The 27,692-nt window shown below is 33.2% G+C and overlaps 1 protein-coding gene across 2 annotated transcripts in view; it reads right to left on the reverse strand.

Annotated features, from left to right (window-relative positions):
• The window catches only part of LOC139097936 (uncharacterized protein CG3556), a 101,898-nt gene that overhangs the window by 24,586 nt on the left and 49,620 nt on the right, over window positions 1-27,692 (reverse strand). The window lies entirely within an intron of this gene.

The following is a 27,692-nucleotide window of genomic DNA, read 5'->3' on the forward strand; positions in this document are numbered from 1 at the left end:
CCATAATCTTCCATCAATCATCACCCCGACATGAACTCTTTTTTCTTTCCTCGCAGTGTTTTTTCTTCGCTGCTTCCATTTACCATTCTCCTCTCTTTGCTTTTTTTCATCCGATGAACGTGCATTGGATCTATGTTTCTACATATATAGGCCAATTTTTCCATCATTTTTCATATATACACATGTACTGATTGCGAGTGTACACATATAAAACGTTATGTGGCTTTATCAGTTAGTTCTTTCTTTCTTTCTTTCTTTTTTTTGGTTTTGTCAAGTGAGTGAATGAGACAGAAGATGTGAAGTGAAAAATCATGTCAAATTGCAAAAAGCTATTATTCCACTTGCACAGATTCTTTTTTTCTATGGCTTTTTATTTGTTGTGGTTTTGTCGCCTAAAATGTAAGAGGCTTTCTGTCTATCGACTAGTAGTTTGACTTTAATATTAAATTAATAGAAAAAAAGTACAGAAATCCTTCAAAAATTATCTGACCATAAAAACGGAACTGAACCATAAGCAGATGGATTTTTTCACTCGAAAGATTTTTAAGAATGAAAAAAGAAAAGTTTTATTGTGTGCACCCTAATCCTTCTTTTTTTGCTGTTTCCTCTTCCATGTTTTGTGATTTTTCCTTCGCTGTTGCATAAAATGGAAGTCAATAAAGCTTGAAACTTTTTTTTTCTTCTTTTTTCTATAAAATTAACCAGTGAGATATTTTCTTTATTCTTTATTTCTCCCCTTTTTTCTCAATTCTAATTCACATTATTCATTCACGTTTTGCTGGTTTGGTGATGGAGATGTGCTATTTGAATGAGAATTGAAATGTATCCAAGTCTTAAAATTAGATTTTAAAAGTTATGTTTTGTGAAATGAATGAAAATTCAAACTTTAATGAATTTGAAAAGTTTCCTATTCCCGAGTGGTATGGATGCAGCCAAAGGGGAAAGAGGGGAGCTATTGGGATTCGTTGCTAGTCTGGTTATGTTTTTACCTAAATTAGTTGGCCCTTTGAACTTTATCTGTATCTATTTTCCAGGATGCAGATATAGTGAGAGTACTACGTGCGAATCACTTGAGATGGGCAGGTCATATATACAGAAGGCCAAGTGACGCCCCAGTCCTTAAGGTAACTATTTCAGACTTTGTGGATAGCAAAAGATCACGAGGAAGACCGAAGAATTCCTGGATTGGATGTGTTGAAAAGGACGCTTGAGTCCTTAATATCCCAAACTAGCAGAATGTTTCGAAGGATAGAGCTGTCTTCAGAGAAGTAATATACACCCTTGACAATCGTTCAGCTTCGGAGTCAGATTGTGGCTTCCCCAAGGTGGATGGTAAAAGAGCTCGTGGACGACAAAGAACACTTGAAAGGAATCTGTTGATAGAGCCAGCTTCAAGCGATTCCTGTGTGAGGTCATGTATTACAATTGATCTGTACGACCAGCGAAGTAAGCAAATAAGTAATTTTCCAAGAGGGATTTCGGGAACATGAACTTAATATTTTTTTTTAAATTTAAATTTTTTAGCCTACATCCTTGAATATTTCCGGCTACGTCCTTGCCGAATTTACAAAAATACGTTGAAACCCTTTAGAACTAGACATCAACTGGACAAATAGCTTCCCATCAACATATTTTTGTCCGCACAGCATTTCTTCTTTATAAAATGATTTATTTTAACACCGCTATATTAAAGCGTACCTTATAAAAATTTCAACCATCTCCGACTCTCCCAAAAACATCTTAAACACCTTATTAACAAAGAAAATACCTCTTTTACTTACAGCAAACATAAATTTTGCTGCACGGACGTCGTCACGATGAATTCATCGCAATTTCATTATGCTTCTTTATTTTATGTTTTATCCCTTTTTCTTGCTCTTCTTCACCGACGCTAAAAATTAAAAAAGTATATCCTCAAACTCCACTAATTATGTGCATAATAATAAAGTTATTCAAGATAGTAGACAGGACGAGGTTAAAAAAATAGAATGAAGTGAGGGACGAAGAAGAAGAAGTGAAAAAAATTAATTTATATTTAAAATTGTTGTGTGTTGGGCGTAAAAGAAGTGCCAGACAGGACGATTACACGAGAGATAGAGAAGAGGAATTGTTTCATAAATATTCAGTGGCAGGTTGGTGTATACATATTTTTTTATTATTCCTTCTTTTCCATCTACAGTTTTGAGTTTATAGAAAGCAATATTTTTAAAAGGTTTCTTAGTCATTTACTGGTCGAGGTTACAGTTTTCTAACCTCAAACAATTTATTTTATAACCTCGAAAAAATAGTTCAATGAATAAATTCCTTTTTTTTCTACTTATTTGTCGTTTTTGCAGCCTGTCAAAACTTTTTCTACACTAGTGTGCTATTTTAGTCTTGTTTGTTGTTAAGGGGTTGGAATTTATGTTTGCAATTTTGTAGATTTTGGATTTTTATGCAAACCTGCAGGCCTGCTGATTTGCAGATCTGCAGCCTTGAAAGAACTGTAAGATACAACCGAAAACTGCAAGCCTGCTGATCTAAAATACAGGAAATGCAAGCTTTAGGTTCTTAGCAACTGACCATTTTTAGAATTATTTTGAAATTCAAAAATTTAAAAACCGTTAAAATTCAAAAGTTCCAGAAGACAATTTAATAATCCCGAATAGGCAAGAGATGCTCTTAAGTAAGTTCATAAAGTTGAGCGTGTTCAATTATATAGATTTAGTGTATATAATTACCCTCATTTAGGTGAGCTTGTTCATTGTCTGATAGAGAATAAATTAAAACAATTTGAATTAAAGCTTACGACAATTTCCATTAATAATGCATTGCCATCCCTGATCAATAGAAAATTTCCATCTTCCAATTTTCTCTCATCCAGTTTTTCTATTCTCTCGATTTGTTGACACACATAGTGAAAGCATTTTTAAGAAGGAAAAATATCAGCATCAAGTTTAACAAATTGTTATACAACGATGACGATGAAAAATTGAATATTTGGAATCAAGTTCAGTTTTCGATGTCACTTTTTTTTCGTTCTATCGTTGAGAACAAATTAAATGTAAATTTAATGGAGATGATGGAATAATTTAGTTTTCCTATTTCCATTAGAGTCTTCTTCATTTTTTGTTATGTCCCTTTTATCACTCTTTTTGTGGATTTAATGATGTTGAGTGATGATTGAATGAGATGACAAAAAGCACAAAAGTCGATTCTATGTTATTCATCATGTCAATCAAAGCTTCAATTCATGGTGTTGAGAATGTGCTTGGAATTGAGTAGTTTGAGCTTTTTAGAAAGGTCGATGGAATGAATTTAAAGGATTTTTGTAGAAATTTAAGTTTCTTGGACTAGAGCAGTGATGGACATTTCGCAGCACATTCTTTGTGGCACGCCTTGACTGAAATCGCACACGTCATATGGTTCATGGCCACTAGTGATCCGCAGCACTCAAGTTGCTCATCACTGAACCAATTAGTGGAAAATTTACAATTTAAAGCATCTTAAAGTGCGACATTAAATATTAGCAGAAAGTAAGAACAAGAAAGTTTCAGCAAGAAATAATAAAATTACAAATTACTTTACGTAATAGCATGGAAAATGTGCCAAAACCTTCAAGCTCAATCAACCGTGTCAGTATCTTTTAAAATATTCAAGAAAAAAAAATCCCAGAAAATCCAAAGAAAATCGAACAAATCCATGTCAAAACTTCAAACTTTCTCATTTTCTGACCATTTTACTCTCATTAATTATTCCAATTTCTCAATTATCCCTTACTGTTGCAATTGGCTTAAAAAATCCCTTCTCAAAACACGACTTGGAAATGAGAAAAAAAAAACTTTTCTTTTACATTTTTCCAAGATCTTATCATTCTCAAACATCATTAAAATTTATAGATGCTGTAAGCAAACTTTTCCATTTCTTGAACAATGTTTTTCACTTTTTTTTGCCATTTGTTCCTCACACAATTTAATGCATGTGAAAATTGCACTAGCAAACAAATCGATAGGAAAATCAAATTGAAAGCTAGGAAAAAGAAAATCATGTTAGCTGTTCAATTTCGAGCATCAAATGTTTTATTTAAATTTTATTACTGTATTCCAGTATTATATGTGTAGAGCAGGATCGGGCAGAGTCGTAGCTAAGGAGGTATTTGCTTATATTGCATTAGGATTCAGGGGACATTTAAGATTATTTCACAAAAAACCATAACAACTTAAACAAATTTTTCCAGAAATGGGAGGGCTGGATGGGAGGTATAGGTCCCTGAGATCAATTCCCCTGAGGGTAATGCTCCTGAGGCTTGGTTTCTAAGTATGATCTTGCAAAATTCTATGATGCCAACTAGTCCGATTTAAAGTATCATAATTACAAACATGAATAGACCCACCTAAACCTCTTTCTCTACCTTGACCAATACTCCTCTATAATTGACTATCATTTCATAACTATCACAATCCCCAACCCTGTCCAACAGCACAAAGAATAAAGAAAATCTATACATATTTTACACACAATCAGATCCACAAATAGATTCAAATAAATAGATTGAATATCACTTTATGCAGTAAAGCTGGAAGAAGTGTGTGAGAGCAATAGCTGTGCCAGTAACGAAAAAATAAAAAAAATTAAGCTTGTTGATAGCATTTTGCAGATTGCCATTTGTTTGCATTTTGTATTGACACAACGTGCCATTTCTATCATTTTTCAATAAACAAATAGACACAGACGCAGATAGATAGATAGACAGTATGTATGCATTATATTTATTCAATAATGGTAGGCCGAGTAGTAATTGGAAACATCCAACTCATGCTTTTATATCTTGTTATCCATTATATTTTGTGTTAATACAAAAAAGGATGGAATTACAAGTAGGAGAATTTAGTTCGAGTATAAGCCTCATATGAGAATTGTTCTGTTGTGATTTATTGAAAGTAGTTTGTGTTTATTTGTTATGGAAATCAGCATTTATGGATGGTAGGTGGATGATGTGCTTAATTCAGGATTATGAAATTGAACTGGTGTAGTGTATAGAGTTTGTATCATTCGAATGATAAACTTTTATTGAATTCTTAGTATGTTGTTGCTTCTGAGGTCAGTGAAATTTATATTCATGGACAAACTGGCATTAAAGTTCCAATAAAATCAGGCTATAAGGACAAAAGATATATGTATAATAATCAATAAAAAGAAACAAAATAAGAATGAATTAAAGAGATTCAGTTATGGTGTTTCTAGTTGAAAATATACATAGCAACAAGGCTGTCTATTCATAATACAGCTTCCATTAGGGTTGATTAAGTATTATGTGACACTGATAAATATCATTTAAATGTTTTATGATATGAACACAATGTGATGACTCAGAATTGTATCAGATATATAAAGAGGGTACTTGGAAATCACAAAACGGTTTCAGACTGATTTGAATATAATCTGAGGCCAAATTCCATCGAATCAAGCCTGAGTCCACTCTCAAATCGACCTATGTCCGGATGGGTGGTCATTTCTACGTCATGTGTCTTTCTGGTTAATTTCATGAAATAGCATAACGAAATAAAGTGGACAGGCTTTGATAATCAGACAGACTGGATGTATCATTGGAAGATCAGTTAAATAAGGTCATTAAATCCGACTTTGCAGATGGTAAATGATCACGGAACGACCAAAGAACTCTTGTAAGCAAGCTGTTAATAAAGACAGTATTGTACTTGGAAATTGGCAGATGGAATCTAGCGATACAGCCTGCTATTGACGATACCTAAGAAAAGCCATTGATCACAATTAATCTGCACAGCCACCAAATTAATAAAGTATGTGTAAAGCACAGTAAAATTCAAATAGACCCCTTAAAACGTTACATAACATCCAAATGTTCCAATAAAAAATATTCATAGCCAGACGAGAATTTTCCTCTCGCTTGATACACCACATTAGACAATCTAAGTATTGAAAGTATTTATGAGAATAAAAAATTCCATTCCTTAAATTCTTTATTTACTCTTCGTCTCTCATGACTGCCATTCTACTCATTCCGTTCGAGAGTTTATTGATCTTTATGAAGGAAAATGACGTTAGTGGGTTTATAATATTTTTTACCATCATGCATCTCGCATGAATGCCTTCCTTCCTTCTTCATCATCATCAACAGTGTCATCATCATCGTCAGTTTATTCATCTATAACGTAAAACTTTGAGAATTGTGTTCTATGCCTTTAAGCATGAAAAAAAAAATTCACTTGCATTTTTCCATAGAAAAAATTGTTTAATGATTGACGAGGAACTGATGACTCGTTAAGTTAAGTGATTGGAATACAGAAATCATAGTTGGTGATACGGTGCGGTACCAAAAGAACCTTACTAATTTAGCACCATGGGCTCTGGGGCCGAAAACAATTTAAATCCGTCGTCATATCAGAGTCACCATGTCTGGTACCGAATTATAGATTGATTAACCGACTTGTGCTGTCTATGGCGCATTGTTTCTTACATTTCGCTGACTTAAAGGAACTAAAATGAGAATTATTTAATATAAAAGATAACATCAATAAAATGGATCCAGAACAATAAAATGATCGTCAATCAATCCCATCAAATCTCACAAAATCATAACAAATGTCGAAAACTATAAACACAATAAAACCAGTAGCTTTGGCAATGGCAATATGGATGTAGAAAGAATTCTCAACGAATTTCCTCTTTCCGCCTTTTCTCTTCATCCATCCATCCGTTCATTCATTCATATCGTATGAATCAACATTCTCATTTTATTTTCTCGCAGAATAATAATAAAAAATTACAAAAGTCCTCGTGTTATTGATCGAGGGACTTAAGCGCATTTTTGTCTCAGCGATCAGTAATTGATTAATAAGTCACTTCCAGACCTAAAAAACGAGATCCAGTAGGATCCTGGTCACATCTAAAGCTACAAAGCAAGATCCAGTAGGATCCAAGTCACTTCCAGACCCACAAAAAAAGATCCAGTAGGATCCAGGTCACTTCCAGACAGACAAAAAAAGATCCAGTAGGATCCATGTCACTTCCAAACCTGCAATGCAAGAGCCAGTAGAATCCAGGTCATTTCCATATAATTTAACGGATTTTAATAATTCAAACCACATAACGGTTATGAGAAATTCAAATTTTGTTCAGTAAACACTGTTAAAAAGTTTAAGAACATTAAAAAACACTGTAAAACAATGAAAAAAACGTGTTGTTGTTGTATATGAAAATGAAAAATTGTTAATTATAGTATTTATGCTTTGATTTGAAACTTTTAAATGCCCGGCGCCGCAATAACTTTATGGCACTGATCTTTTAAAACCATTCCGAGCCCTCTACAATGTCTAGATAAAAAGTTTTTAACGTCAGCCGACCGAACGAACGAACGAACGACCGAACAAAGTGTCTTATTAAGCTACCTTTTTGAAAAAAATTTCAAAAATGCGCTAAAAATTGTGAAAAATTTTTTGGTTGAAATTTTTTTCTCCATCTTATGCTGTTAGTGCTGCTTTGGCAGCATACAATGGCGTCAAAGATCAACATTCAAAATAGTATAAAAATTTCTTTATTTTTTTGTAGATTTTTTAGTGAATTTATTATTTTATTTTTTTGGTCGCATTCATGCTGAAAAGTGAAGAATGAAAGGCACGAGGAGGTATCCAAGCGATTTTTTGTGACTTTTTTCCACGGGAACAAAAAAGTTTCAAATAAATGGAAACAAATAAACGAAAAGGATAATAGATTATAAAAAGGTTTTGAATCATAATTGAATTAGAATTCCACAAATTTGTTAGCGGAAGTTAGTTTTCACCGCAATAAAAAGTTTATGGGTTTTGCCTCGAGCGAGGATTCCTTTGATGCTTAATTAAATTTTTGTTTTGGAGCAACTCAATTAATTTGTTATGTAATAATTATCATCAAGCTTTTTTTTGGAAAGTTATGTTAGGCTTTTCAGAAGAGGAAATGAGTGAACTAAGCTGGAGCAGTAATGATGGGGAATAAATAACGTATCCTCAGGCAATTGTGACGCCTGTTGTGTCATTATTAAGAAATATGCAAATCTATTTGGTTAGGTTGCAATTTAAAGTTGCATACCAAGTTTGAAAGTTGGAACCATATTAAAAGATTTAACCCCCCTCCTCCTACTCCAAAAGTCAGACTAAGCTCCAGGTCTACCATGCTTGCCAGGACATCGCTTAGTCGCCATATTTACGATAATACACAAAATTGCCCCGACGGCACCATGGTGACGGGTTTTGATTTAATTTTACGACAATAAATGCAGCTTGCCACTCGGTTTGTATCAAATTGTCAAGCAAAAACCTAAAACCTCCATCCTGAGAGGCGTCGAAATTACCCAAAATCCAAAATCAAAAACGTGTCTTTAACCTTAGACAAGATTCGTTGAAATCCGGCCTCAGTCTTAACAGAATCAAATCAACATGCGGCTGAATTTTGGGTAATTTCGAATTTGTGTGCTTTTTTGGAAAAGAACATCAATATCTCCTACGTATTCCTATTTTTAAATTTTTTACTACAAACCCCAAAACCGTTTCTCAAAAATTTGTCAAAAATACTCTTTCATGTTTTTAATAAAATATTGTATTGATAAATGATACATTGAACCTCCTCATTGCCTTGTTTCGAGTTCGGCTGAATTTTAAAAATAAATTTCCTGACAATCGCATTTTCTTTTGTTTTTCAAAGAAAATTTCTTTTTCTTAAAGCTGCTTTTGGTTATTTAAATAAGAAATTTCAAGGATTTTTCCTTGAAAAAAACATTCGTGTTTGGTGCCATTGATGTGCTTCTATTTATGTTATTGCAAAATTTTTATTGAAGTCAATAAAGTAGGGTAATATCTGCTATAAGGTTTGATTTTGTTAAGTACCTCCAAACGTTGATGCTTATAGATAACAAAGAAATTAATAATGGGATGAAATTTCACTTGAAATAAGATAAATTATCCATAATAATTGAGGTTAGGTTGGAAATTTAAGTGGGATGAAAATGATTCCATTAAGATAATTTGAAGGTTCAATTACTAGTTTAATTACAAGGATTTTGGAGTGATTCCACTTGACATTATTAAAAGGAGTTGATTAGAAGCCCAATAACTCTTAACTGATGAGGAATTTTACATAATTTTTTAAGACTTCTTCTCCCGAGCGACACAAATGAAGAAGGATATGGATCCGCATCTATATGGTTATTCTAGACTGAAACCGTATACGACGGCACACAGTTTGCTACTGAATTAATAAAAGAGGTTTAGCAGAGCCTTTGAAGTTTCATGACAGAGCCTTTAAAGTTCCATTGCCTTCTTAATTTGTGTCGCTCGGGTCTGAATAGAATTAATTCCATTATTCCCAGGTACTTCTCAAAATAAATTAAGCTTATCAACCCACAAAAAATTAATTTAACACAACATTGCCCTAAATTGAAAATTCGAGCAATTCTCGTTTAATTTCCCACAATTTTTCGCTACTTAAGACTGCCAACCACCTTAACTTATAAACATGAAATACTTTTGATGACAAATGCTCTTCATGTTATCTCAAACATCCGTGAAATTCCATTTTTTTGTCACTCAAAAATGTTTTTTTTTTTCGTCATCTCCGTCTTTTCCTTCCCTTCAATTTTCTTCATTTCCTTCTCCCGTATCCCTTAATTACATTACGCACAGCACAGAATTGTGATAAAACATTCGTTTTAAGAATTTAATTTAGTTACGCATGTCATATGTATTATTGTACAGGCAGTGTAGGTGGAAATGCCTTTTTTTGTTGTAAGGAATAAGCAGAAGACGAGAAAGAAGTCGTGAAATAATAAAATTTATTTTTTTTGTGTTCGCTGAAAATTGTGTGCGAGTGCGAAAAAGTAGAAAAGAATTATGTGAACATACAGCAGAACAGAAGCAAAAATTCTTTTCACGCTTTTCTATTTTCTTCATCTCGTCATAAATTTTCATCCCCTTCATTTCGAGAATTATTTAATATGTCGTACGTAATGGAATGTTCTGATGTGTTAACTCCATTAATATTGAAAAGTTGGATGGGATGACAGTTTTGGGAGGTGGGATTGATAAAGTTCTAAACATTATTTTTTAGTAGGAGAATTCAAGTCTAGATTTTCAGACGCCGATGTGGAGCCTTTTAAAGAAAATCAATACTCTTGTCAATATCCAAGTGGCACATTGCGGCAAACCTCAATTATCGTTGTGAAAATTGGTTGAAGTTAGACGTCATTGTGTCGCCAGGATAATTTAGCACCTTAATCTTAATATGGCGACAAAGAGGTGCCCTACTGTACACGTTTCCCAGTGAAAAATAAGACGTTAGAACTAGTCATCAACTGGACATTATTTTGTCATCAACTGCTTATAACGTATTTTTATTGACTCGGAACTGTGCTATTTGGGATCAGATTTCGAAGTCGACTCGAATTTTATATGAAATTGAGTCAACTTCAGACGACTTGTCCATACAAAATCTAAGTCGACCTCCAGCTCTGCTCGGGATAAGTCCTGTTTTATAAGCAATTTCAGAAACTTTCTCAACTTTCCATCTATTATCTTTAGTCAGCATGAAAAAGCTAATACCCCATTTTTCTCTCAAACAAATCCGCTTAAAACTGCAGTTTATATAGGTGAAATTTATAAGCATTAGAAGTCAAAAGTATCATCATTTCGGGATGCCAAAAGAAGAAGTGAAAAATCAATAGTATGAAAAATTGTGCCACCTTTCTGTCGTCATCATCTTTACCGTCGTAACTGTTGTTGTCGCGAGATGAAAAAAAAAATCAAATGACAAGCATAAAAAAATAGAAAATGGAGAGGAGCACAGCTCAAAATGATAACAATTTCATTTTTACCTCTTCTTCGTCTTGTTCAACGATGACAATAAATTGATATTACAGTTTCAAGTGGAAAACTTCACTTGATGTTGCCATTTAACATGATAAAACCTCATAATGTTGCCTAGATGCTTATAAGATGGTTTTTTACCCTTAATTCCTCCATCTCGACGCATACTTTTGGCTGATGGTGCTGCTTTAATATTTTTTTAGAGTAGCATAAATGGAAGCAAACGTTTTCAAAAAGGTGACGAAGCAGTGGAATGAGAAAGATCCTGATAAGAAACAAAAATGTGGCAAAAAATGAATATTTTTTTCTGTCTGGGGTAAAGACAATTCCTTCAATTTCCAAGAAAGTCACAAACCAGCAGTTTCAATATTTTAAAGCCTTATGACTTTATCTTCAAGTTTCAATATCTTTAAAGAGCGTTTCCCCAAAAGAAATGCCTTTTACCTTTATCCCCCCTCCATTGGCTGTCGCCTTTAGCATAAAAAGTGCCTAGAGACTTTGCCTACTTTATTTATGAAAGGAAAATTGAAAAAAGAAAATAAAATAAAAGGAAGGAAGGTGCAAGTCAAAAGGAAAATAGACTCAACAACAAAGGGTGTATTTCCAGCCCATGATCCGATTATATAATCATGATTTTCCCTCCATCTCATCACCATTCTATTTTCTTTTTTTTGCACTTGCTGTGTGCCGAAGTGAAACCTTTTTTTATTTGAGCGGATCAACCGCAAAAGCCACAATTTTAATATTTGAAAATCGCTTTCCCATGGTTTTTGCCATGTTCCTGTTGAATGTAATATTGAATATTTAACAGTACAAAAAATCTAACTTGTTATGCTCTTAAGTGGTTGGCAATTGTCTGCCTTATCTACCTATTCTGTCCATCGCTTTCATGTTGAGTTTTAATAATTTTTTTTATCGTTATGATTGCTTATAAGCATTTACTGCAGTGGTGGGCAACCTTTTATTTTTTGTGGCACACTTTGGTGTGAAGCCTCGATCAAAATCGCTCAAAGCATACAATTCATAGCAAATCCAACTTTAGTGTGTCACGGCACACAGGTTGCCCAATACTGATTTACTGTAAAAGTTTAAGAAATATTTGTTGGAAATAAACTTTAGGGTGCACTTTTGCTTAGTCTATCTAACTAATATGTTGGACTTTTGGATTGAATGTTTTTGTTGGTCTTGCAATACTTTTCAGTTTCATATTGGTGTTTCTGATTAGTACAAAACGGTTAATCGGTCATAATTTTGACCCCAGTTACAAGTAACTCTAACTTGATCCCGAAGTCGGTATAGATCTGACACTCTACCAGATTCATACAAACCTGACGCCGGTTTTACATCGATTAACCGACTTGTGCTATTTGTTATTTCTATTCGACTCTATTAAAAAGTTCCATGCTTAAAGGGTAAAGCTCTTCTTGTTATTCTTCTAATATGTATGTCAACAGAAAATTCTCGTTAACTCAGTCAGTCAAACACAAACAATTACAACAAAAAGTTTCATTCCATCCACAGCATCCGTACTAAAAAATTCATTGCCTGTCAAATTATATTCAATATAATGCCTTTTGGAATCAATAATTCTGTCCCATAATGTCTTGTTGTTTAAGCTCATTACATATAAAAGTTTAGAAAGCAAAAGAGGAAGCAGAAAAAGGCGTTGAAATACTTAAGAGCTCTTTAAATTTAAATTTCATGATAATCGCTTTCGATCTTAATGGATACAAATTGGCAAGTAGCAGCAGTAAAAAGCAGGAAAAAAGAAACTTTTTTTTTCTCGTTATTCCCTTCATTCATGAGAAATAAAGGAAATGAAATGGGAATGGGAAGAAATGAAATGTGTGAGGTAAGGTGCTCTTATGGGAATTTAGCAAGAATTTTGTGTGGGCATATTTATTTAAAAATTTGGACTTTTTGGTAAAACTATTATTACTGTCTAAGAGCCTATGGTCCTTGGTTCAATCGGATGGATAGACTAAGAGCCTATGGTCCTGGGTCCCAGATCATGTCTAATTTTGGAAGTTATTTTTCCATTTCAACTTTCTAATTGCGAAGCTCTGTTACTGTGTTGTGGGCAGTTTTGAGGTTTTTGGCACAAGAGATATATCAAAAAGGGCATGGTCGATTTTTTTTACGATACACGGATTGTAACTGGATGTATTACAGGGTACATAAGGTCTAACTCGTGTCCACTACGTGTATCAGGACGTCCTCGTATCCTTTCAAGGTGCAGAACCTACATGTGACTCGGATCACACTACAAACTTTAGGTTTAAAGGTTGTCGTGTAATAGATTATAAACCGCAGAGCCACAAGCTCATATGTCTTTGTGATGCGTATACCAAGATATTAACCGATTTAGTCTGCCGCAAGACTGTTAAGTGTGCATTTAGATATTTATTGAATCAAAGGACGAAGCCAAAACATTCACATTTATATCTGACGAAATTCTCACACACCCCGTTCACACCTCATGCTCGTTTAGAGAAATTTGTTTTGTTTCGTGCTGAATATGTGTTGAAAAAGAATTCCATTCTCAAACTCTGACTGAGAGGAGAAGTTTCTTTTTTGTGTTAAAATTGATTTGTATTACTTAACGTCTCCCCCCTTCCCCGTCCCTAACAATGCCTTTTTTTCATGCCTGACTGTTGCGTTTTCCTTCACACTTTTAATATGCTCTAAGCCTAATTCATTTTCATTTGAAGGAAATTTACTTTCTTCTTTATTTCTTTGAAGGAAGCTTAACTTTGCTTTTCTTTTTATTACCAATTTGCTTACTCACTCTGTTACATACCGATAGTCATGCAGGATAGACTACATAAAAATTCTCCTGTGCTGATAAATGAATGAATAAATGAAGCGAACGAGTGAAGGTAAAAAATTTTTTTGTGATTTTTATTTTCACTCACAAAGATTCATTTGGATTTCATGAAGCGTAATCGCAATGAAGAAAATTCGACGATCCTACTTAAAATGATTGATAAGGTTGTGATATAAATAAAGAATGAGGAGCTGTAATATTAATTAAGAATGTCTGAATTTCTGATTCATTCACGTGATTGAGTTTTTATGTTGCCAACTTTTTCAGCATTTCTCCCTCGTTGGCTTATTAAATATGTGAATCGAATATGACGATAATTTATGATGGTAGTAAAATTTGGCATGCTGGCGTCGACGGATAGACTTTTAGTGATCGATTCAGTTTACGTGTCAATTTTGCTTAATGTTTAATGCTTTAGACATAATATTTGAGCAATCAACCCTAACATATCAATTAGCATGCTTACTAGGTACTGTTTGATGCTCATTGAGTATATGCTCATATGTTAGGCTACTGTTCAAATCTGCATGATATTAAGCTGTTCGTTAATAATGGTTTATAATTTAAAATTGTTCTGCTTCCAGTGTTCAGATCTGTTTGGCTACTTTGGTTGCTTCTTGGGATTAATGTCAGAATTTTAGTTACCAAGTGTGTGACAATGACTAACTAAAAAATCATTTTATTTGCCTTATTAAAGCAATTTTCTCTCCTATTAATGAATCAATTACCGAATTTTCGTCACTAAAAATAGAACATAATGAAATAATCAACACGAAGCAAGTTATGGCATTACAGTCGTTATTCTCATTCAAAAGTTTGTAACTGAACAAGCACAAATAACAAAGTTATTTTAATTAATAATTAATTAACTTCCATCAATATTATTAAAGCCCACTCGAACTCTAAAGAACCTTTTAAGAAAACAACAAAGGAATTTAAAATTTATTTCAGCCTTATTGTGTAATGGAAGTCTGTTTTGACATAGGTATACAAAAAATATTTGAAACTTACATTTTTTTGGATTTAAAAAGAAAAAGGTCTTGAATGAAATTCTTAAAACTATTTCATTAACCACAAGAAATCTCGATTCATAAAATTCCTTAAAAATGTCATTATCACTATAAATCCAGCAACAACAAAGCAACAACACTTCTTCTCTCCATTTTTCCAAAGAATGAGTTTAAAAGGATTCAAATTTCTTATCTAAAGGAATTTATCTTCATGTGACTTTTCAATACCTTCCGGCTTAGATTTCTAAGAAATTCACAAAAAGGATTCAAAATCGAGTTTCAACAAAACTTTTTTGTGTTATAAAAGCTGTTGAGTAATTTAAAACACTTTTTACTTAGCTTTTATTTGTAAAGTTCATTGAACTTTTTGTGTTAAGTAAATAATTTCAAAGTTAATTGTTTACAGAATTTAATCTATTTTCTCCTTACTGCAGAAACTTTATCGTAAGCCTATTGTGAATTTCTTTAGATTTATTGGAAATTTCTTATAAGTTTTGTAAGTAAGGTATTGTGTTACTACTAACATGGAGTGAGAATTTGTTGAGCAATTTTGTAGATGAAATAGTCAAATATTGAAAATTTGATTGAGTGTGAACAAAATTATGGAAATTGATTGGAATGAACTGTTGAGAGACGGAAAGATTGATGAAAGGAGCTTTATTATGAACTGTTAAAGCACGGTTTCGATCAATATTGCTGGAGCGTTTGTATGGATCAGAAAAAAGAAATTTTCACGAATTACCCCAACAAATTGAAGGATTTATTCCAAAAAGAGGGTTAGGGGTTGACACCTTGCGTCCCCTCCCCAGAAAATGCCCCTTAAATCGGGAAAAAAAGACTTCCTTCCTAGAATTCTTTCCCCATTTTCTCCTGACTATCAACATTAATGAACATTTCAAATTAAGTTTCATCATTTACACTTTCCTGTTCATTATCATCACCTGATTTTCCACAAACTATTTCATCACTCCGCAGCCCAAATTGTTCACTTACCAGTCCAACTATATTTTTTATCCATTAAATTTATTGCATGTAATTAGAAATAATTTCACGAATAATTCGTTCTTTTTGAACTGCTTCCTTCTACGTCGGCAATATCAACATAATGTAACAAACAAAAAAAAGGTGAAAGGATGAAATTAATTGCCAGTCTCACATTGGCATAAGAATATGTTCAATGCCAGTCAGCAGGCAGCATTAAGAATGTAGTACAGAGAGAAAAAAAAAATGTGATGAAGCACGAAATAATAAGGAAGCAAATGGACAAGAATATTAAAACAGCATCGATTTTCATAATGTTTATGTTGGAGAAGAAGCTGACTGACTGCGTTATTATTTTTTGAGGTCCTTGTTATGATTTTCGTCAGAATTACTAATGGACATGATTAAAAGTAATGAGATTATGGACTGCTTTTCACTATTGAGTTTGATTGCTAATGCAAGTAAGATTCAGGTGCGCAACCAGGCAGAGAATGGGTTTTTGAGGCTCGAACCCCTCATGACCTAAATTCAGTAATTGAGTTCACAGTCATATAATTGCAATAAACTTAAAACTTTAACATTGAATAAAAACACAGCATTAAAAACAATTCAACCACAAGGAACAAAAGGCAAAATCGTCGAAAATATCCTTGACTTCTTTCGTCATACACTGCAGCAATAAACATAAATAGACCATCATTTTCATTTAGAAATGACCGCTCTTCATTAAATACTGACTCGTTTATTTGAGTTATTGTGTAATTAAGTATGAAAGGAAACTTATTCTTTATTTCAGTTCCCGACTGCAAAAGATGCATAAAAAAGGGGAGAAAATAGACGTTATTAATGAACCAGTGAGATTTTGTTTTTCGACAAAAATGGAAATGGAAGGTAAATGAAAATAAAATAAATAACACAAAAAAGGCAAGCAAAACAAAAAGCTTTGAAGTTAAATTTACATTTTTAATGAATTCAGAAGAGGGAATTTCTTCATTTTTTTCCAATTTACAGTTGCAGATGTTTTCAAAGTTTGAATTTTTAAAGGTTTTACTTCTGAATTTTCCGAAGGTTTATTGCCTTTGTTTGTTAAATTTAGAATTGATCTATCGATTTACTGTCTGATTTTGATCAAGTACTGTCTGTTGGAAAAGAAAGTTTAGACTAAACATAAATATTCTTGATGCACACGACTAAAGAACAAAATCAACTTATTTATTCAGTAAGACTAGTTATGGACAATATTTATTCTTATGCGGCACAACTTAGTAGAAGTCCACGACCGAAACCGCTCACAGAATGAGTTTCATAGTGGTACATAGGCGTCACCAGTGTATCGTGGACACAGGTTGCCCACCACTCAATTAGACACTTCTAAAAGTTCATTTAAACAACTTTCCAATAATTTCGCAAACTTTTTAAATTAAAAAATGTTTTAAGTCCGCATTCAAACTGATGCCTCATTTAATAACAATAACAACTGCTGCATTATGTGCAGTAACAATTTCATTTTATTATTCATACATTTTTTTTTATAATTTTTCTCTTCCGCAAAAATGTACAACTTTTTAATTAATTTCATAATTGACAGGAAAAAAATTTCCCTCGATATTTTCCAAGCAATTCATGCTGCGCTGCAAGTCTTTGGTTAAACTCATGTTCGATGACATATAATGTATTAAAGAGTACGCTGCAGAATAATATAAAAATAAATACAATAATGAGAATTATAATAGATTGTGGGATAAAGTTGGGGGGGACGAAGAAATGAAAAAGTTTTCCAATTTAACCCCGGGATTTCAGGAAAATGAGAATAGAACAATGTATAGAGGGGCTTCATTATTGTTTCATGCGGTAAATGAAGAAACTTTTCATCTTCTTTACTTTTTCTTTACTACTTAAACAAATGTGTAATTTTTTTTCACTCTTCCGATACGAGGAACTAGAGTAGATATTTGAATTCAGTTTGGTAGGGAAATGGCATCAGCATGGAAAGGGCATCTGTGGTCTAAATGGTAGAGCATTGGCATTTACGGCCCAAAAGTTATTGTTTCAATACCTGATCATGTCTAATTTTCAAAGTCCTTTTTCAATTTTTGCTATTCTAGTTACGATGATCGGTTCATGTTACGTGTGCAGTTTCGGATTTTATGGAACATAATGTCTACATTGGTAGGTTTAAGGCTCTCGGAGCAATTTTGTACATATAGATTGTAACTAGGTACATTGTAGGGTACATCAGGTCTTATGACATACTCCTGTCTTTGCAATGTGCAGAGCTTGCAATAAGTTCGAACCCTACTATAAACTGTAGATCTAAAGGACATGGGTCACTGTGCATTATTACACGGATCCTTATTTACTGCGTCGTTGCTATCATTGCCTCAACTTTCATACTTTTCATCTTGTTCTCCTTCATCTGAATAAATATTCTCGTACATGAATATTCAGTAAAGAATTTAATAGCAAATATAAAAAACTTCCAGCATAACTACATATCCAATAAAAGAAAAGAAATAAAATCCTTTTTTCTCATTTCAATACAAGTCATGTACAGGAAATTGCAGCATTTTCATTCCAATTTTTGTGTAATCGAAATCCAGGTTTATTTTGTTCTCAGAAAGAAAGAAAAAAAATATTTATCATATATACAACTTGGTAAGAGATAGATGAGAATCAAATAAGATGTGAAAGTTGAGTTGTTGATTTGTGAAATGAAAATTGCAATTTGAAAAATACATAACGAAAAAAGAAGAGAAAATAAATGAGTTGAAGATAAGAATGAAAGTTGAATGAGATAAAACAATGCACCGAAGATGAGTATTATAAGGAAGAAAGAATTGTTGATAATTTGAAAAGTTTTCTTCTTATATTTCCTTATCATAAAACTAACATGCATGCATAGATTTGACACTGAGAGAAATGAGGGAAATTAAATAGAATCAAAACTAGCTTTAGTGATCCACAATAGAAGAATGGTGAATAAATGGCTAAAGTTTAACTATTTGCAAGCTGATTGGATGTTTGGTAATGAGCAAGCTTTGGTTCTGAACATATTAATTAGTAAAACTTCTTGAATTTGCATTGATTAAAAATTTGGGAGCTGTACACCATTCAGTTTACTTTGTGTTTAGATCTCTGAGATCTAAGTTGCGAGTTGTATGCTTTTCTAAGCTACTCATAGTTTATCAAGTGAATATTCGTCAGATCTCGAGCTCAAACCTAGACACACATTTTAAAGAGTGTTTTAAAACAATTTTTTGAAGATATCACTGCCTGCAACTTTCAAATGAAGGCTGTGAGTCGCGTATTCACTTTATATGATTCGAAAAAGAACAAGTAATGTTCTGTCGAGTCTCGAACTCATAATCCAAGAGTCAGATTGTAATAATTAGGTACAAAATAATGAACCATTCCACCACTGAGCTCCTACGACTCAGTTTGACCCATATAGTTTAAAACATAACACTTTCATATGCCCAACTAGGCCAAAAGACTGTTTATGATTCAAACTTAGTTCTCGATTCCACCCTTGCATTGTCCTCGCCTCGTAACACTTTTTATTTCATTTATTGCACATAATTGCCGTTGGCAAACAAATAAATATCACGTAAATGTTTATTTAATTCAAATCGTCATACATTCCCCTAGGACAGTAATTTTCCCTCTTCTAGTCAACGACATTTGAATCTAGATTCAAGAATTTTACACTTCAGAATATTTCTCGGATTTCTATGAAAAAAAGCATTCACTTCCTCTATTCTTCGGAGTGTATTTTATATTCATTCTATATAAAAATCATTTATTTATTCATACAAATGTGTACAATATATATATTTGCCATATAAAAAAAGAGTTGTGAATAATATATCCGCATATATACACACATTCAGGAAAATAAGGAGAGGAAAAAAGAAATAAAACTGAAAATTAATCTTTCGTGTGAATGAAAAGAACATTCGTTGAATTTAGTATGTAAGTTAGTATGTGCTCAATGTTTATACAAGAAATGGAGCAAGAAGTGGAAATTAAATTTCAATAAAATCAAATGAAATGTGCAAAATTTATGATACTTGTGAGAGGAAAGGAATGGCAAAAGAAAAACTTTTTCATCTTTTGAAAAATTTTCGCGAGCAATTTTTTGAGGAAATTCGTCAAATATTTTAGATCAGTTTGGACTGGATACGCTTCGTTAAAGTTAATATGTAAGCATGATTGACTGCAACATGCATGGAGCTTCTAAACAAGTGCTTACCCACGAGGGTTGATCTTGATTTAGATGCATTTCGTGAGCACTTTGGCCAAGGATTCGCCATATCGACAGTACTCTACATATGATAATTGTTAAAACGACAGCTGGTGGGAATCGAATCCAAATGTACTCACAAATGAGAAACACAGCTATTGCCTGATCACTCAGTCACAGAGTCACTCCGTCATCTATATATGAATCGATGTCAAAGATCTCACTCTGTTCATAGACCACAAAAAATTAGAATTAGTCTTTCAACGGACGACCTAAAAGTGAACCCAAGAAAGCTGTTGACAAAGACAGGAGCATTTGGTATTTTACATTGGCAAACGCCAGTCAGCAGGGCTATTTTCAGGAGACATCTGAGGAAGGCTATGAATCACAATTGTATGGCCAGCAAAATAAGGAAATTAGTGTTCACTGAACATTGCCTCTATTACTTTAAGCTATTTAAGGATTTCCTAGGTCTGCTCATGACCGATATGTCAGACAAACATTAAAGATCGAACAAATATCCAAAACTTTTTCAAATCAAGTTAAACTTTTGAAAAATGCTCTTCATTCATTTTTCTCAAGCAACAAATTTATGAAAAACTTTTTTCAGTCAAGAATTGAAACAAATTTTTCATCTTCCTCTAAGGCAAATTTTGTTATTTTTGCAATCAATAGGCAAAGAATATGAAGAATGAAAATGTAAAAAATGGCAATATGAAAATTTTTGGAAATAAAATATTCTCTCAACTCATGAATGAAAAGTTCATTGGAAGTTTCCCATTTGAATGAACTGAATTTAATTGAAAATATTTTTTTTAATGAAAAATGAAATTTGAAAAAAAATTTTGGCATGATTTTTCATTTGAATTTTCCACTCCCTCAGACTGCTGAGGCATATTTATGACGAAGGAAAAATATCTTCTCGAGGTCGTTTTTAATGTCTGTGTGATGGCTTTGCGGATATAGCTTCATTAATTTTTTGATTTATTTATGCGCAAGTTGACTGTCATTTCCTGTTTAGAACTGAAATGAGGCTATTTTTCGTTCATTTTGATGGTGATTTACACTTGACTGACTATTGTAATAAAGCTATTTGTTCATGTTTCTCATTGCAATACTCAAAAACACAAAATAAGACCCAAACATTTGTATCAAAAACTTTTACCATGTTGAACATCAATTGCATCATCAACAATAAATGACAGAAACATGAAATATTTTCATAGCACCAGAAGCATAACACTTTGAAACATACAAATATACACACGTAAATTCATTTATTTATATATCATGCACATACACTCCCCACATTTATTATTACTTGCATTCATTTCATTCATACATTTATACTTAACAATTTTAGATGAAATGAAAATTTTCATTTACAATGGAATGAAAATTATCAAGAGAAAAAGTGTCGGGTGAGGATGATATGGAGTATGGAGGGAAAAAGTTAAATTTATTATTTGCTGTATCGCACAAATAAACACCATAGACAGACGAAAATTCTTATCTTAGAAAATGGGAAGCGAATTTTTGTGGCTTCTTCATTTAATATTAACGGGGTTATATAATTTTGAATTATTGTTTTTGGTGAACATTGAAGCTAATGGATATTAAGTTGAAAAAAAAGTTAAGCATGGTTTTTGATTTGGGTTAGACCAAATAGATCATGTAAGCAACGATGCAAAAGTGTTGGGAATTAGTAACTAACAGATGTTATCTAAAGACAGGTCCAGCTTGAGACGAACTTTAAATGCGGCAAGGTGTCCTCGCCTTCGTCAAGAAAGTAAGTAAGTAAGTTAGTTTGTATTACATTCTACATGCTGAGTTCGTAGGTGTTTGATAGTGAATCGAGTCAATCCTGCTTCCATTCTTCATACTTACTTACTTCCTTGGCTGGAGCGCACGAGGGCCCATTGTTACGTTTAAATAACTTCTGTAGACAGCTCTATATTTTGATAATTTCTGCCAATTTAGGATATTGAGAACTCTAGCGTCTTTATCAACACAACCAATCCAGGACATTTTCGGTCTGCCAACACTCATGCGGTATTAAAATGGGCCTTTAATCTATCCATTCATATATTCTGACACAGAACTAGGTCAGCAGCCGTACATTTAGTGGCCACAGGAGATACCACTAGAAGGTACGTTTATGACATTTGGTCAAGTCATGTCCCTGGTTCTAGCTTTGTATAATCATCATCATCATCTCAAAAATCCCCAAACCTAACAAGACACACGATCTAGTAACATATCCACACAATGCAAAAGTAAGCATAAAGTTATAATAATAACAATAATAATGGGGTAATAATACAAAACTTTTGCTTTATCATCATCATCATCGTCAACATTATCAAGCATACAGGAGGATTTGTGGAACATTGAAAGTTTACACGAGAATGAAAAATTGTTATTTACTCTAAAATCACCTGCCTTTCTATCGCTCTCGTTTTATTTTTTTTTGTCTAAAGTCTCGTTTACATTTTAAAACCAGCAATTTATGTGCGTTGTCGTGCACACTATGAGATGATGATGACGATGATGTTAAGCTCCTATAGGGAGAGACAATTTACGCTGTGTGTTTTTGCTAGCATAGGCAATTATGCAAAGTAAGTCGATTTTTAAAAATAAACATTTACAGTAAAAAAGAGGAGCAAAGTATGAAGTTCAATTTTGTGTAAGGTGTTGGAAGGTAAATGAGATGCAATGTTTGGAGTTGAACGAACTTTTGTTGCTTTTTGCGGTTAAAGTGTTTTAGGGAGGAGAACACAGACAAAATAAAGTTGAATTAATGTTGACAAAGTTTACATTTTAATAAGTAAAATTGAAATAGTTTTGTAATTGTGAGTTGAAAGGCTTGTAGGGATTACAATTAAGTAAATTGTTGATTTTTTGATGAAGATGTAAATCACATACTTTTGAGTCTACACAACAATAAAGTTACATTACAATTTGTTATTGCAGCTTTGATCGTGTCAATTCGGAGCTGTCATTTGTCACTAACATGTACTGTATATTTAGTTTCGATTTAGTCATTTCCGAATCTCCTTTCCCCTCTTAAAGCTCAAAACAGTGGTGGGCAACCTGTGGGTCACCAAACTTATTTTAGAAATCCCATGAACCATATGCCGTATCCGGCTTAGTTCGAGGCTTACCACCAGCACAAAGTCACAAAGTATAAAAGGTTACCCACTCCTGCCTTTGAAGCTTGTGTGAGAAAGTTAATTAAAATTTCATTTAGTAAATTCTATCACTTCCCATTCCATTTTATATTTGCGCTCCATTTCTTTTCTCTTTTCTCTGTGTCCGTTCGCTTTTAAAACTATAGTTACATTTTCATTACTTTTTTTCCGTGTAATTATTTTCATTTAATTCCTCCACGCTTCCATTCGCTTACAAAGTGTGATGTTTAATTGAAAAAAATTCCGTATGTTAATTAAAATGCCAGACAACTGCAGCTGGAGTTGAATTGAATAAATAGTTTAAAATATTCAAATTCAGAGCAAGTCAGTCGACGCTATTAACCCAGAATTGCTTGGCTTTGTCATTTTTCACGGATCATATAATTAATTTTTCTTTCAGCCACAAAATTAATTTTGTATCAGAATACTGGAGGAAATGAATGAAATAATTGGCAAAAAGACGCATCATCGTTTGTCACAGGATGGTTGCAGAAAATATTAAATATACTACATATACATTGTAAGGAGAAATGAAAGCAAACAGAATAAAAAATTCAGTTGCCGACAAATTCCCGTTTTAATTTCATTATTAAATTAATATTTCATTTTATAAATCTCCGGAAAATGCCGTTCTCTCTCTCATTCTGTACTTCTTCTTCATCTATGTGTTCATAATTTAATAATTTTTCTCTCTTTTTAGCTTGTCCGGAAGGCACACGATGTGAAATGGCTAAAAATCCGGCCCTAGTCCATTGTGACTCTGGCGTTAGACTAGATTTGGTGAAATCCAGTTTTAGGCCAGAGTTCAGTCAGTCTGAAATTGGATTTTCGACTATTTGTACGCGGTGTGCTTTCCGGGCTCTTTTGATCAAAATGGGTTAGTGATTTGGACTTGTGGTTCTAATGGTGGGCTTTTATGGAATTTCACATAAATTTTCGAATTTAGGTGCTGTAATGGTTGGTTACTTGGCTGACTCCCTTGGAAGGTAACTGTCGATAGAGACAGTATTGCACTTGATATTAGAGATTGGCAGACGTTCTGGCTAGCGATAAACACAGCTTTAGACGTTATCTGAGGAAGGCCATGGATCACAATTGAACTGTACGGCCAGCGAATTAAGCAAGTATAATGACAGAATTCAATAAAATATGCATATTGACATTATGAACTTACTGTGAATTTTGAGTAATTTTTGTATCTGATTTCAAATGTTTTTATATTTAACATGAAGTATACATTTAGCCTTGTAATCAAGTCAACCATAAAATGCGTCCACTCCATCCAACTCACGAATATTCCTTCCCAAACTTCCCCTGGATTGAAAATAAATGAATGAAATGAAAGAGTCTCAATGGAATATGAGATAATGAAATTACTTTGGATATCCAGCATGAATATTCGTCTTCTGTTCTTGATATCATTCCTCTGCTCATTTTTGTCTTCAATCTTAATTTCTATTTTTTTTACTAATAAAAATTGATTATAAATTACATTTGAAAATTTCGTACGCTACTATGATGTACATAATTATACTGATTGCGATTGTCAGTTGGTTTTTTTGCGATCTAATTGTAGAAATCATTAAGGTTCACGAAGGCATCTTGTTGTGCGACAAAAAATATCATCAAGCAACGGCAACGACACGACAAAAATAAAAATGAGAATATGAAAAAAATCTTCATCTACTTTTAATGAGATGGCATCGCATCGTGCACGCATCAGGGGATCTCAAGAATGTTGATGATGGACTAAACTTTAATTTTTATGTCATTTTCTTTTTTGACTTCCTTCTTCCCTTTTCCTGCTCGCCACCGGAGTGAAAATTGCATGTCGAGATCAAATAAATGAAAATTCCGAAGGGAAATTTTTTGAAATTTTGAAACTTAGCAAGGAACATTGTACATTTATCTGTCGTCGCCCTCAAAGACGACTTCCTTTTTTTCACTTAATTTTCAACATTTTTCTCCTGCCTATCTTTAACACTGCTGCCATCCGACGATGACGATGCAGAAGTGACAGGAAAGAGGAAACAATAAAGATGGTTATCACATCACAATGTCTTTTTCTCTAGCTCATACGGCATTATTATTATGTGATACTAGTAGTTTAACTACGTTAGGAATGTGCGAGGTAGAGCTTTGTGAATTGTTGTAGTATTTGTAAAATGAGAGTTCTTAGTATTTTGTTGAGACTTTATTTGTAAGATAAACCTTATTACACATAGGAATATTTTGAATTGAGAATTAAAGAGTCTCGATGGTGAGCACGAATAGAACTAGTCTGTCAGTCACTCCAAAATGTGATACCAGACTGGCGTGACTCTGATATTGTGCCAGATTTAAACCGAATCCGTTACCAAATCAGAGTCATGCTTTACGGTTCAATTATTTGACTTATATGAATGAGAATACTCAATTTTGTGATCATACTCATGAGCATGTTCCTTGTCTGTTTAGGAAAGACCAAATAAACGCTGTAAAATTCTCTGGAAAAAAATTATAAAACCAAAAGTTGACACAACCTTTTCAGTTTTACATTTTTTTTTCGTCGGCTCTTAATTTTCATAAAACATTTGTGTATCAAGTAGGCAGCTGAGGACATAAAGGCATGCACGGAAAATAGAGAGAGCAAAAACATCTCTCATAAATCATGATATCATCATTTTAATTATATTTTTTCTCTCCATCGTGTGCTTATCATCGCTGTATATCTTCCTTGTATCTTTCATGTTACATAACGTGTTACATGTTGTGGTGTTTTGAGTATTTAAAAAGTACTTTTATCTATTGTGTTACAGCGAATTGGCTAAAGTCACTGAATAGAAATTTTTTTGCATTTGATATTCCGAGTAGCAAATTTTTTCTCTCTTATCACAGAATTCCATTCAATTCAGCTGCAGAAGTGAGTACAAAAAATGTTCTCAGAATAAATGTGTTGTTTTTTGGAACGCAAAACTTTTGTGCGAGCGTGTTTCTCTAAAAAAATTTGAAATAATTGGTTGAACACAAAGATATGAGCATAAATACAGCGATAGTGTAAGAATGTAAAGTTAAAGCGGTTGCTTGGTTAACATGATGAACAGAGTTGGCAAAAGCCTGATTTTGGTGGTTACCAGTCTATCACGATAGAAGGTGGCGATCTGCAGAATCTGAACAGAGTTGGGCACCTGCGGTAGCTAATTAGAATTGGTAAAAGCCGGGTTTTGTTTCTTACCAACGTTGGACGGAAGCTGGCCACCTGCTTAACCCTTTTTTTGATGAGCTTCCACCAATTATTCCTCACTGCTTGCCAACTCTGGCGCTAAAAAAAATTCAAAATTTGCTGTTCAGTGATAGCAGGCACCATAATAACATGCTTAACAATTTATTTCCATACACGACAGCAAATTTCAATTTAAATTTTTTTAATTTTTCTGCTTTTCAGCTCCTTGATGCTTGACTTTTGTGAATATGCAAATGTTGGTTCGGTGTTATAACATGAATATTATTTTTTTATTATCCTTACAACTCCTGCTTTGTATAACTGTTGCATAAATCACATTTTACATTTTACATGTAAAGGAGTAAGTCATTATGCATGTTATGTAAGATGAAAAAAAGTATAATTTTCATAGAATTATAAAGAATCTCAAACTATTTCCACCCATACACGCTTTACATGTGCGAATGTCGAAAAATATCTGAAAAACCAACTCACATTTTTATTATAATGGAAAACTTTTCGCATCAAAGCTCCAGCATATATGTTTCTGCATTAAAAATGAGGAACTTTTTACCTCTTTTACAAATTTCAGCGGGATTTTTTGAAGAAGGAAATTTGTTTAATGTTCAATCAATATGGCTTTGAGTATGTTAGGATTGTCTGTATATAAGCTTATGTGAGTGTCTTGGGAAAGGGGAAGTCCGATTCTCAAGCTGAACAAGTGTCAATTGCATACAATATCATGGAATCCCCTTTTATCACTAAATGCACTGATGTTTACCGAGCCTTGTCGAGACATGTACTTGAAACGTATCTAAACCCTGTCGGAAGGGCGGCAGCCACAATTAGGATTGATATCTGAACCCAACATGTACCAAGTCAGCAACATAATGAAAACAGGACTAGACTAACATGGACGACCCAACGAAAACTACAACATAAGTGTCAGAATCTACGGAAGTCAATGTCCTTACAGAACCTTACAGAAAACTGCGCTCCTAAAAGCCATCCATTAAAAATCCTCTCAACCAATTCTGCTCTCTTTTCACTTTGACAATTTTAATGAAGAATCTTTCTCATATAAAAATTACATGCATATCCACATAATGAATGAATGAGTTTTGTTGGTTTGATATGCATAAATGTATGCTGTATGGAAAGGAAGCAATGGAAAATAAAAATGTTGATGATAATAATGGATATGGAGAGCATAAACGTATATATATATGGAAATCATCATGATGATGAGAATACTCATTAAATGTAATTAAATTTTGATGATGATGCAAAAGTGGGTGTGGATGTGCTAGATTCATAAAAAATATATTTTTTTAAAGAGTTTCTCACGTTTTTACATTGAATTTAAGCTTAAAATATTTCATGACCCA

This window comes from Chironomus tepperi, unplaced genomic scaffold (genome assembly GCF_022539635.2).
Source record: "Chironomus tepperi strain 1889 unplaced genomic scaffold, CSIRO-AGI_Ctep_v1 contig_441, whole genome shotgun sequence".
NCBI classification, from domain to species: domain Eukaryota; kingdom Metazoa; phylum Arthropoda; class Insecta; order Diptera; family Chironomidae; genus Chironomus; species Chironomus tepperi.